This window comes from Euphorbia lathyris, chromosome 7 (assembly GCF_963576675.1).
Source record: "Euphorbia lathyris chromosome 7, ddEupLath1.1, whole genome shotgun sequence".
In the NCBI taxonomy this organism is placed as follows: Eukaryota; Viridiplantae; Streptophyta; class Magnoliopsida; order Malpighiales; family Euphorbiaceae; genus Euphorbia; species Euphorbia lathyris.
Window position 1 is genome coordinate 88,908,193 of NC_088916.1, and position 14,134 is coordinate 88,922,326.

A 14,134-nucleotide genomic window follows, 5' to 3' on the forward strand; every position below is an offset into this window, starting at 1 on the left:
AAAATATCGATGCTTCTCAGAGAAATATAATGAAAACTTTAGAAGATCTGATTGCAATTACATCAAATGATGAACCATATTCAGATTTTTCGAGTGAAGCATATAACTTGATTGAACCTCAACATGAAGAAGTCCTTGAGGAATGTTCAGATATATGTTTGGTGATAAGTTGTGAAGATAAATCAATAGGAGAAAAAGAGCTGGAAATTTCAAATCAAGTGGAAAGTTCCATTACCCGAATAGATGAGATCACCACACCTGAACTTGTGGTGCAGAAATCCATGATTGAAGAGTTTGAAACAATCCCGACTGAAGAATTTTACGTGTTATATGACTTACCAAAAGAGTCAAAAAGGGAGACATCTAAACTCTTTCATAACTTTTATAAATTTATGTCATAGATTTTGTTGATTTATTTTGAAGCTAAAAATCCAATTTGCATTTATAGAATATTTATTAAAGAATTTGGATTCCTTATAAGGCTTCATTCATTTACATAAAATGGAGGTTTGTAGTCAAGCTAAACGACTATAATCTTAGCGCTTCCGGGAGGCAACCCGAGTTTTTACTTCTCTTAGTTTATCTTTTATTTACAATATTTCTTTAAGTTTTATTTATTTGTTTATTTATTTTGCAGGTAAAAAAAACAGAAAAACAAACAAATTGGTGGAACAGTTGAATTGAACTATCTCATATCCTCTACCACATTCGGTTTAAGGGAGTTTTTCTTTAACCTTTTTACTTTTTCACTTTACTTTTTATCGCATTTTTGGGAGTAAATGCTTGCTCTAAAGTGTGAGGAAGGGTAAAAAGGGTTTTATCTATCTTAGTTTAAGTTTTTATTATTTATTGTTTATGTTTGTGTTTATTGTTTTTTTAGGATAATTTCATTTAGTTGCATGCTTCCTTACATGTTAAAATCATTGTCTTTGCTTTTCAAGGATTTGAGATGGACTTAGGAAGAAAACTCGTAAACAATTGACCCTTAATAGGATGAAACTTCACCATGGCAGTCATAAGTTTTGAAATTACATTTTTTTTTAGAATTACGAAACTGAGGAACTTTAGATTAAAATGGGAGTTCCGGAGACTACATTTTGTGGACTGAAAATAAGCATTGAACTTGTCATTTGGTTTAACTTTTTGGTACAAATATTAACCCGAACATATGTGAGATTTTGAGACCAACAATTTGAGCATTTTATTACACATTGCTCGGTTTATTTTTTTTCTTGAGTGTGCTCATACTTGCTATTGTCTATAGAATTTGCATCAAATGCTAGTCGAAACCTCGTGCATCCAGTTGGAACTTGGCGTGATCAAGGCAATTAAGTGTAGCCCTTTGTTAATGTTAAAACTTATTTTTTCTTGTTTAAACCCAAAACCCTTTTACATCGTGTTTAGTTAAGCCCCGTTGAAGCCTACGTATACCATTTTCTTTGTTTCACCACATTACAAACCTTAAACGTCTTAAATACTCTTTTCTCACCCGTGAATTTACAATTATTGTGCACAAATAGGAATGTTTTAGGGAGCTCAAGATTTGTGGAAAATAGGAAGCCGAGAATTATTTTTGCTACTTTATGTGCTTTTGCAAAGAAAAAAAGAAGAAAAAAATAATAAAATAATAAAAAAAAGCTCAAGAAAAGAAAAAAAAATTAAAAAAAAGAAAGAAAAAAAAGAGAAAAAGCATTGGGTTGAGTCATTTAGTTCGAGGTGGAGATTCATGCACAATCGATCTAAAAAAATGCATTTGAAGCAAGGAATTGTAATCTGTAAAAATAAGATAAGAACAAGGATAAACGAGTGAATACTCAACATTATTGGTTGCAGTCTTGGAGATAGAAGTGAGTAAGAAGAAAAAAAAAGCGATTCTCATATGCTTGCTTATGAAACTCTTGCTTCTGGCCTTGTTCTGGAATTAATACCTAATAAAGAAGAAAAAAAAGGGAAAATTGTTTTCTCATCAGTAGCACATGTTATGTTTATCGGCTAATCTTTGAAGAGCTTCGAGTCTTATTGTATCTATTTTGCACAACTAGTTGTTTATTCACTTTCCACATATTTTCCTTATCCAAACCTATCCCTAAACCAACATTACAACCCGTAAAAGACCTTGGGATCTTGTTTCTGACTAGATAAGCACAATGGTAACAACTGGATGACAATGCAAATTCAGCATAGTCAAAGCTAGTATAGAGCTTGAGAGACAAAGTTTACACCTAAACACTTGAGTGAAATGAGTGACCAAAATAGTTTGCCTTTTGATCTTGTGACATGATTGAAGATACGTCTACTTGTGTTGGTTTGCGGAGAAACGCCTAGAATCTTTTAGCGTCCAAACCTTTTGTTTTTCATCCAAACTTGTAAAATCGAGATCTATGAATGCCAAGTGAAGTAAATCGTGTTATTGTGTGAATTATTTATAGTGAGTATTCTAAAGTTTGTTTTGAGTCTAAGGCTTGCTTGAGGACAAGCAAGGTTCAAAGTGTGAGGAAGTTGTTATCTTGCATTTTCATATAGTTTTTAATATATTTTAATTGTAGTAATCATACATTTTAAGATAGTTTTTAATATTTTATAATTGTTTTATGTTTAGTTTTGTGTTTTAAGAAATAATGCTTGTTCCATACGTTTTTAGGTATTATTTGAGGCAAAAATGCAATTATGGAATCATTACTGAAGTAAATAAAGTTGCCCAGTCAAAACTCCCTCCAGTCATGACCTCGTAGCAGTTCAAGAATGAAGAATCCATGATTCTTTAAATAAGTCTTTATTGTCATAAATTCCTCAATAACCATCGAAGGATTGTTATGACTATTTGAAGAGTCTTTTGAATGCTCAAGAAGGAGTTACACTAATTAATGCTCTCTTTAATTACATGAAAGTTAAAAAGTTACAAAGAAGAATTCAACTCTCCATTAATCTTCTTTTTAACTACATCAAAGTTAGGAAGTTAGAGCAAAGAATTCAATCCTCCATTAATCTTCTCTTTAATAGCATTAAAGTTGGAGGTTACAATGAATGCATGAAGGCATGTGCAACTATAAATACCTATATTTGGAAGCATGAAGTCAGACCTGGAACAATGGAACAGGCCTCACCACACTCTCTTAGCTCTCTCTTTTAGATTTTTTATAGTTTCTTTTTGTTCATTTTCTTTCTACCTTTGTAACTGATTCTAGTTTTATTTCAAAGTTTATTCTCCTTCATCTTTTCTTTTCTTTTCTTTAATTATGTTTTCTAGTTTGTTTTCTATTAAATTTCTTGTTTTCTTTCCATCTACCATAAACTAACTCCTCCATAGCTAGAGCTATGGCGGATCCTAATCGAAGTAGATGATTTACTTTCAATTCTATTTCAGGTTCTTGATTTATTAATTAGAGAATTAAACTATGGAGCTTAATTTCCTAGTTAGATATCTGATCAATATTTAGCTAAATTACAATTAATGATTTTGGTTGACCGACACTAAGATAATTAATGGAACTACATAGTTTAGACCTGTGTCTATGCGGTGCGGTTTTTCAGGGTTTAGTTTCACGACTTAACTTTGGGGTTATTTTAGAGAACTTAATGCTTTCATTATACCTTTATTCTTGACTGGGCCAAAGCTAGGATAATTGTATGTGAAATAGGATTAATCTTGACTAGACCAAAGCTTGGTTAATTACTTTAGGAAATAATCACCGTCTCTAGATTAAAACTTAAGAACTTGGATAGGATTGAGTGTGGATTATATACATTAGGTTAGGTGAAGCCTTGCTCTAGTGATTTACATCATATTTAAATTCATTTTATTTCCCTTCTTTGTTTACTTTATTTAATTGTTTTAAATTTATTAGTTTAATATCACAACCAATTCAAGTTTTGATTGCTTAGATAATAGAAATTCACAAAAATCAATAGATATAAACACAATCCTCGAGGGAACGATACTCTACTTATTCTTTATTACTTGATCATGATGGGGTGCACTTGCCCTTAGTTTTGCACGATATACATTTTGTCCATCACATTTGAACTTATTCATAGCATTAATAGTAACGTTGCTAAGAAAGTAGGTAATGTGGATTAAAAGTTTATATGAGTAAAGCATACGATAGGGCGGATTGGAATTATCTAAGAGCATCGATGTTGAAGTTGGGTTTTGCAGATAAATGGGTAAAATTTGATAATACATTGTGTATCTTCTGTGAAATATATGGTTAGAATAAATTATCAGGTTGTTGGTCCTATTTTCCCAAAAAGAGGACTTCGCCAAGGTGATCCACTATCACCGTACTTATTTCTGTTTTGTGTTGAAGGGTTAACGTCATTATTGAGTACATCTGAGAATATGCGGTTATTGCATGGTTGCTGAGTTAAGTGAGGGGTGCCTGTGATTTCACAGTTGCTCTTTGCTGATGATGCATTTTTTATTTTGCTAGGCTACAATTTCTGAAATTAGAATCTTAAAACAATTACTCAGATCATAGGAATTAGCTTCGGGGCAAGCTATAAATTTTCAAAAATCTGGAATCATGTTCTGTAGAAATGTAGCAAAAGACCTGGCTATGGGAATTTCTAGCATTTTGGGTATTACTAGTCCGTTGAATACGGGAAGATATCTAGGTCTGCCATCGTTGGTAGGCAGAACGAAACGTGCAATCTTTGCACACTTCAGAGACATGTTATGGCAACGGCTACAATGCTGGAGAGGGAAAGGAATATCAAAAGCTGGTAAAGCTACACTTATTCGAGCAGCTGGTCAAGCCATCCCAATTTATTTCATAAGTGTATTCGTGCTTCCTATATTGACGGCTGAGGAATTACAATGAATGCTGAATTCGTTTTTGTGGGGTAATAAAAAGTCAAGAGAGAAAGGACTAAATTGGATGGCATAGGACAAATTATGTGCGCCAAAATTGATGGGAGGACTGAGTTTCGGAAATTTCACAGCCTTTAATCTTGCTATGTTGGAAAAACAGGGATGACGGTTATTTATCAATCTATCTTCGCTTGTTAGTAAAGTTTTCAAAGCTAAATATTATCTTATGAAGAAATTTTCGTGCATAAAGATATTACGGAAATTCATAAACTGTCTGTTGGTACTTTGAGTAGTGAGTATCAGTTAATATGACAATTCCATTCTTCAGGACGACACACAGTGAAAATCACTTATCGACTGGCTACAAAGTTGGAAACATGAGAGATATTTGATGTTCAGGGAGCATGGAAAAAATTATGGTATGCTAAAATTCCACACAAGGTCTGGTACTTTGGCTGGCAACTAGCACACAATTGTCTCCCCACGCGTGTAAATCTTCAATTTCACAGATTACATGTATGTAGTGATTGTGTGATATGTAACGAACCCGTGGGAGGATGGATGACATCTTTTTATTGAATGTGCAGGAGCTATAAACGTGTGGCAAAAGGCGGGACTTCTGGATCAAATTAATGCTGAGGCAGCGGTGGCTGAGAACTTAACAGCATGGTTTCATAATATAATTAGAGCAGCCCCGGAACAAATTGTTAAAATATTCTTGATGCACCTATAGAGCTTATGGCAAGCTAGAAATACCCGTCTTTGGAAGTATGAGATTCACACAACAGATCAGATTGTGACTCAAGCTTGTACTGTACTTAATGATTGGTCAGAAGCTAATGCCTTGAGGAATCAGACTGGTATGGGGGAACAGTAGATTGGAAATACAGTAGTAGGAAATATTTCATTTGCTGGTTGCACGGCTTGGCACCCGCCTTCAGAAGAACTTCTCTCGTGTTGTGTTGATGTCGCATGTTTTAAGGATGATGGTTGTGCAGTGATGGAAGCATCAGTACGGGATGCAAATGCGCAGTTTGTAATAGGGAGATGTGCGGGTCTATTATGTTGCCTAACAACAAGATAATGTGAGGCCGAAGCTCTATTATAGGCTATGCAATGGCTAGAAGTTGGTGGAATAAGGAATGTGGTCTTTGAATCTGATACTAAACAAGTGATTGGTGCTATAAATTCTACATCTGTTGATGATTTTGAATTTGGGGATAGAATTATTCAAATACGATCGATTCTCACATCAAATGACTCTTACTCAGTCAAATGGATACGTCGGCAAGCGAATGGGATGACATATGTGTTAGCACAGTCTTCTCGTTTATCCACTTGTCCTTCTGTTTTTAGTTTATTACGAAGTTTTGTTTCTGTTTCATTGTTACAATTTTGCCAAGATTTGGCTCATTAATTTATCGTTATCTTTGATTAAAAAAATAGTATGGGAACCGGTTTTCAAGTTTAATTAATAGGGCTCATAAAATATCGGGACGGACCCTGTTTTCATATGGAACTTTTATAAATAAAGGACAAAGTTAAATGGCTTTCTTTAGCCAATTTGGAAATTTAATAATCATCGAAAACAATTAGTGGCCATAAATATAATTCATTTAACATATTTATTATTCATGTTGTATTTATATCATATATAATATAAATGTGCTCATGTCATCTTTCGAGAAGTATAAATTTTATTAATTATCCTACGAATTTATATGTTGGTTTAACTAATATTAATGGTTTGTTTGGTTCAGCTGTTAGCTAATAGCTGTTGCGGTTGCTGTTAGCTATTTGCTGTTACAGTAAGTTGTAAGTTGTTTGTTATTAGCTGTTTAATTACTAGTGTTTGGTAAAATTATATTGAACTGTTGTTGTTCGGATTTTAAATGTCTAAAATGGACATGTTTTAAATTAATCAACGGTGAAATTATAAAAGGAAAAAATGTGAAAAAATGCCGATAACGTTTACAACTAGGAATAATTTTACACTGGTGCAATTTTACCCATAGCGCTGACAACTAAAAACAATTTTACCCCTAACATTGGCAAGTTGGGTCGATTTCAGATATTATTAAAAAATATAGATATTTTATTTCTTATTAGACACCAATTGCACATACCAGTGGTTCTAAAAAAGAGATTTCATATTATTTTATGATTTGATAATAAAATTGAAAATTAATATTTATAAATTCGATGAAATATTGGATTTTTTTTGTCCAACTCGTACAAAAGACAATATATTTTTATTTTCTTAAAAAAAAATCCACGTCTAATCATATGTGTGTGATCTGTTACTAACAATGATAAAATCGTCCACATGTGAAGTGTAGATGACAATATTTATGACCAAGAAGACAGTTTGATAAATTATTTCTCAAATTGATCCAACTTGTCAATGTTATGGGTAAAATTACTTTTGGCTGCCAAAATTAGGAGTATGATTGCACCATTTTAGACGTTAAGGGTAAAATTGCTTCTAGCTCTAAATGTTGGGGGTATTTTTGCAGCTTATCCTATTATAAAATAAAAAATGTGTTACATAAATTAATAAAATACTCTATATAAAAAATAAAAAATTTATTGAATGAAACAAAACCTTATTTTTCCGGTAATTATGTTGTAGAAATATAAATAATGTTAAATAATAAACATATTTTGTGGAAATAAGAAGGATAATTCTGTCAATAACAACTAACTACAAACAGCTGTTTATGAAAAGTTCCAAATATGAGTTTTTCAGGAAACGCTCTAAAATGCTGCATTTTCCAGAGAAAATGCTAAACGTTGCGGTTATATAAACATAACCAAACGCTACATTTACTGCAGTTTGGAGTGAAACGCTAAACGCTCATCTGAAAAGCTGAAACAAACACATTCTAAATCGTACAAACATCAATTACATTTAAAATATGTATAATGTTATTAACACAATTCAAGTTAAAAATTATAGGGCTTTTCACATTAACATCATAATTGACTGTAGATTTACAACTAAATTATATTATTATACTTAATTCTTAATATGTCATTATTTTCTATATAATAAATAAAATATAGTTATAAAAATTATAAACTCCAATAAATTCTAAACTCTAGACAATATAATATAGCCCTAATTTACAAACTCCAATCCTTAAAAATAATGAATCTAATAGTTTGACATAATTTAAAATTATGATTTGGCATATTTGTAGATAGTTTTTCAAAAGGGAATGAGTATGTAAATTTTCAAAATTATAATACCAGCCCAACTAAATTTTCGTTGAAGGGTAAAATTAATAAGTTGGGAGTAAATTACAATAAGTTTTGAGGTTATTGAATACAATTTGATAATAATTTTTGAGTTATTGAATGTAATTAGATAAGAATAAAGAGTAACTGAATGCAATTAAATAAAAATAAAAGCTTATTTAAAACTTTTAAGAGTTTAGGGGTAGGTGAAATTTGAGAGCAAGGGGCAAGAAACGTGTGAAGGCTATATAACTGCACTTATTACAGCTTTCAAAACATTGCCTCCTCCTCCTCATCTTCTATGTGTTGTTAGGGTTTTCCTTATCCAGAAAGTGGCTCAACAGATCTTCCAATTAAATCAGCATCCAGCCATGCTATCAGAATCTCAGATTTGACTGCTAGTGCTCCGTAAACGTCCGATGAAGGGAAATGGACTATGAGGGAAGAATCAACCTTAAATCTGTAGAAACCCTTTCCGGAGAAAGAAGGGATGAACATTATCTGCAAAAATCTGCAAAAATCTTATTAGCACAACAGAGTTATGTTTGTTTTACAGGTGAATTGGGAAATTGCAATTTTTTTTTATGTTTTTGTTGCTAATAACCCATATGGATTTTGATTCCCTGATGATTTATTTTTGCAGGAACCAACTGCTATACTTAGAAGCTATTGTGCTTAACCAATCCAGTTACAAATGGCAATTCTTTCTTGTAAATCTTTGGACTTTTGCTTTGTTGAAATTTATGTTTTAATTGGAATTCTGAAAATCTGAATTACTCCTAACCTTTGTTGTTGGATCTGTGTGATTATCCAATACTTATTGGATAAAGTTTGAATGGAAATATGGTCCTAATGAGTTTTGCAGCTGCTCTAACTTATTATGTGTTTTACAGATATTTGATGTATTGTTAAATGTGTTTGTTTTACATAACCTGCATATTACATCCAATGGTTGTAAATGTTGCTGTGCATTAGACATTGATATGAATTCAATATCTCATACAAAATGCATCGTTGTAAATGTGGCTGTGCTTTAGACATTGATATCTCCAATCTGAAAACTTGTTGTGTTGTGGATTGTGAGCGATTAGGGTTTACCTTCCACAAAAAGCGGCTCAAGAGATCTCGCAGGCAACAAATCAAATCAAATAGAAATCAACATCCAAGAGGTAATAAGAATCATTATTTTATAGATAGCTAGGGTTGTTAAGAATAGAAAAGAAACACAAAAATCTCAAAAAACCTTAAATATGTGCAGGTAAAATAATGGTGAAGAAACATGAGAAAACCTTAACTATGCCAAGATGTGAGTACATCAACAAAGATCTTCCAGGCTTTCTCAAATCAATGATTGCAGAATGTTGCCGGCGAAAACAATCTCTTCTAACACTGATGATGATATGAGTCTGCAAGTAAGTTTATGTTTAAATTCCTAATTTCTTCTTTAAAATATGCATTATTTAAAGACAATCTTTCTAGAGAACTTGTGTTATTTAGATGCATTTTTGGTTGATTGATCCTACAGAAACATGGTAGTGTTGTTAGTGTACCTAAAAAATAATATTGATTTTTTTTTCCAGAGAATGGATTCAGAGGAAACGTTTGCTCCTGGGTAGATTTCTCTATCATTTTGGGCAAAAGAACACCTCCATGAGTAATTTTTACATTAGCAGCAGCAGCAGCAGAGTACTTAATATGAAGGAACGAGCAACATAAAGGGATTATGTTGACTGCACTGCTTTGGAAAAAGAGGCAAATCAAAATGGAAGTTAAATGGCCATGTGGCTATGGCTTGAAGAAAATGGCTATAAAAACATTATTATGAACCTTGTCACCCTATGGGATATTTTGCTCAATGCATTGCAGATGAGGCTGTTTATGTCTGAAATGTCTTGATGCAAACACAGTTAGAAATGTCAGCAGAAATCCCTCTCACTGCTAGGATAGTGGAGAAAGAAGTTTCTTTACAAATGTTCCGCCTTAATAAGTTTTCAGCTATCACTGGAATCAAGAATTTACTTATTTCTGTGTGTTCTAGGATTTTCAATGACATATTGCAACATGTTCTAGGATCATCAAGCTCAAGCCAAGCACTAGTAATTCCCGGTTTTCCTCATCTAGTGTTCGGGAGTGTGAGCATTCTTCTAAGAGCAGTGGATTTTGACTTCCGTGCATGTTGATTATGGGGCTGGTATCCTTGCAAAATAGTCTCTGAAGATAACTAGACTATGTTCCTGACGTTTTCAAGAGGTTTTCCAGTGAAGAAGGAGGAAGTTACAGCTCTTTTTACTGAGTTAATTGGTGTGGGTGTTGTTGATGTTAAGATGCAACAAAAAATTCGAGAAAATGAACAGCTATTGTTTGGAAAAATGATTTTGGATTCTAAATGATTCTAGATTGTTAAAGGGATTATGTTGACTGCACTGCTTTGGTAAAAGAGGCAGAATCAAAATGGAAGGTAAAGAGAAACCCCAAATTCAATGGATTCAATGGACTGCTTTGGAAAAAGAGGTAGAATCAAATGGAAGGTAAAAAGAAAAAACACCAATCACAATGGATTCACTGGATTGGGAATGTAAGATGTGCAGATGTTGATGAGATTGCGAAAACAATAAAGGCATGTAGAATGAACAACATCCTTACTGGACGAATAAAGGTATAAATTATTCCATTCCTAAAAAAAAAACTGATCAATTTTCATGGTGTTTCTAAATCCTGATGCTCAGTAAGTCGTGATGTTTCACTGTGTAATTGGATGCTCTCTAATCTTAAAAACAATAGATCTTGTGTTTGGAACATTATCTTTCCTGTTAGGTTATTTGGGAATGGAGAAATAATTCCATTGAACATCTTAATCAATTTCCATTGTTTCCAAGTAAAGAGAGTACATTTGTAAATTAGAAGATTATATATATGCTATGTTTCTAAAAAAAGTATAGCTACATAACGGACAAGAAACTGAAATGGAAATTAAACCTGGAATCGATGCACTTTTGTGAATTAGAAGATTATATGTGTTATGTTTCTCGTTGTGACACCTAGAAACGTTATTATATGTTCCTAATGAGTTTTGGAGCTACTCTAGCTTATTATATGTGTTTACAAATGATTTATCATTCTTAATTATTGTACTCGTGATTTCAATATAGGTATTGTTAAATTGTTAGATGTGTTTCTTTTACATAAGCTATTTGATGTGTTCTATAATGATATGATTATATGAAACCGTAGGTTTGTTATTCTAATTTTTTTAATAGATGTTTCTATCAGTGTTACTTTGGCATGATAAGTTTTGTGATAAAAAACCAACATTTGTTTGTTATTTGCTATGATGAAACTATGGTTGTGATGCTTGACAGGTAAGTTGATCTGTATTGTATATTTCTCTCAAAATTATAATTTGATGTTTGCATGTAATGATCAGCTGTTAGTGTTTTGCTTCAATTTAGTTCCTACTTTTATGCTGATTGATTCAACTTGTTATGTTATGAAATTTTTATGCTTGTTCCGTCTTTAATCTATATGTAACAGCCAATAACCCACCAAGGGGAATATAAAATATTTGAGATTGATGTTGCTTATGAGATATGTGGATATGTTAGGACACCCATTTGTTTTCTTATAATTAAAATTGTAATCTACTTTTTTTATCTTGCATTCAGATAGTGTTGATGGAGGCAACAATCGACATTCAGATTCAAATTCGAGCATGTGGTCATTCAACTTTTATGAGGGGGGATTCACTAAGTGAAGACGGTGATTGTTTTGATTGGTTGATGGGGCAAGCATACATTTTTGTGTTTTGAAGTTACACATTGGTAATCTGTTGCTATTTTTACTCAACTGATGTTGTTATAAATTAGTAAAATCGGAATTAAAGGAAAGGAAATCAATTGGAATCCTATGACAGTACCCAAGAGTGGGCTGACTGAGGATGAAGAAATCATTAAAGAAGATTTGAATGAGAATGTTGCTAGTTTTGACGAAACTACTAATGATCTTTCATTTCATCCAGAAAACGTGGTGTTTACACTCCCTAAACCACCTCAATTGACGGCAGATGTAATTCAGGTTCATACACCTTCCATTATTTCAGTCAAGAATAGACTCATATCATTCTTGTTAACGGCAAATCTAAGTGATATAGCCCTTATAATAACCCAAGGTAACACCATATTTCATAAGGGCTATATCACTTAGATTTGCCGTTAACAAGAATGATCTGAGTCCGTTCTTGACTGAAATAATGGAAGGTGTATGAACCTGAATTACATCTGCTGTCAATTGAGGTGGTTTATAGAGTGTAAAACCATGTTTTCTGGATGAAATGAAAGAGCATCAGTAGCTTGGTCAAAACTAGCAACATTCTCATTCAAACCTCCTTTAATGATTCCTTTATCTTCACTGAGCTCACTCTTGGGTACTGTCACAGGATTCGATTGATCTCATTTCCTTTAATTCTGATTTTAATACTTCTTTCATTTTAAACTTTGATGTTTTTCTATGAATGTACATGATGGTAAGACATATGGTCCTCTTTCAGAACTGCTACTTGTTCCTTTTCAATAACATGATAAAGACTCATTGCAAACTTCCAATGTAGTGTTATAGATTATCTATCGTTCTTAATTTTCGGTAATTACTTCTTCTCGATAGCACTGCAAACGATGATGCGAGAAGGGGTGAATTTTTGGATGTTAGCTAAATGCAGGCAGTAGAAAGTTTTGGAAATACTAATTTTGGGTGGATTGTCAATTACACATGGATACAAAACAAGTCCATTACACTTTATCAATTTGAAGAACTTTTTTTGCCTTTTTTTTTGCCAACTCTTCAAAAAAAACAAGTAATTATGGTGTTTACATAAGCCTAGGAATAATTCTCGTGTTCATATAAGCCTACGAATAAGGGAATTCAATTCCGTTCCTGCTTTTAAGCTAATTCAACATATTTCTTTGTTATTGCCACCAACTCAAGACACTTTTTGGTTAATTTGAAAACTTTTAGAAAGTGGTAATTTTCTCAACCCTTCTTCAAATGATCAGCTTCTATAAGGGCATAAAGTGATAGGCACTCCAACTGGTCTAAATCTCAATTTTAGGCTGATGTCACATACGATTTAGAAGTAATGCCAATTGAATATCTTCAAAGTTTAGGAGGTCAATTGGATCATTTCGCAAAATACAAAGAGTTCTAATTTTTTAAGCCAAATTGTATAATGTTTTAGAAAAGGGAATAATAAGTAAATGCAGGGGTCGTAGATGCACTGGTCCATGTGTATTATGATAAATTGTATGATATGAGATCCCCCCTCATCCGAAGTCTCCAGACTCAACTGCTTTACCTCTTCATTGTGGGAGAAGGGTTAACGTCTAATCCTTAGCTTAGGCATGTGTAAGGTTGAAGGTAGTGTTCACGTAAGAATGAACTTTGTCTTGCGATTTGGACAAAGTTACCAATGGAATTGAACTGTTGAAAATCTCTATGTAGTTTGAGAAATATTTTGCTGACATGTTTTTTTGAAGTCTTTTGTCTCAGGGGGAAGTAAGTGGAAACGTGACATAGTGGCGTTAATTACTAATATGCCATTTGGAACACTATACTGAATTTTCAACACATAAAAAAGAAATAAGTACAGTAGAACCTCTATATAGGAATACTCTATATTAGAATAACCTCCCAATTGTTATACAAAAGTTTGGTCCCAAGTGCTGAGAGTCTTTGTTATACCAACATCTATATAGGAATAACCTCCCAATTATTATACAAATAGTCTGGTCCCAAGTGTATTCCTATATAAATGTTTTACTGTAATATATTTACATTAGAATATCTAATATTTTTAATAGGTTAAATAATTTATTTAGTCACTATATTTTTACTTAAGACATTTTTTAATTCTCATGAAAATTGATCGTAAAATGAAAAAAAACTTTAATAAGGGATTTAATTGTTACTACAGTAAAACCTCTATATAGGAATACACTTGGGACCAGACTATTTGTATAACAATTGGGAGGTTATTCTAATATAGAGTATTCCTATATAGAGGTTCTACTGTATTAGAATTAATAAGTCCTAATT

The 14,134-nt window shown here is 32.5% G+C and overlaps 1 long non-coding RNA gene across 1 annotated transcript; it reads left to right on the forward strand.

Moving 5' to 3' along the window:
* The first annotated feature begins 8,290 nt into the window (after positions 1-8,290).
* On the forward strand, positions 8,291-12,199 carry LOC136200953 (uncharacterized). The gene is made up of 6 exons (XR_010673617.1): positions 8,291-8,606; positions 8,694-8,760; positions 9,142-9,219; positions 9,309-9,462; positions 9,631-10,706; positions 11,713-12,199. It is a non-coding gene; the product is annotated as an uncharacterized lncRNA (long non-coding RNA).
* The last annotated feature ends 1,935 nt before the right edge of the window (positions 12,200-14,134 follow it).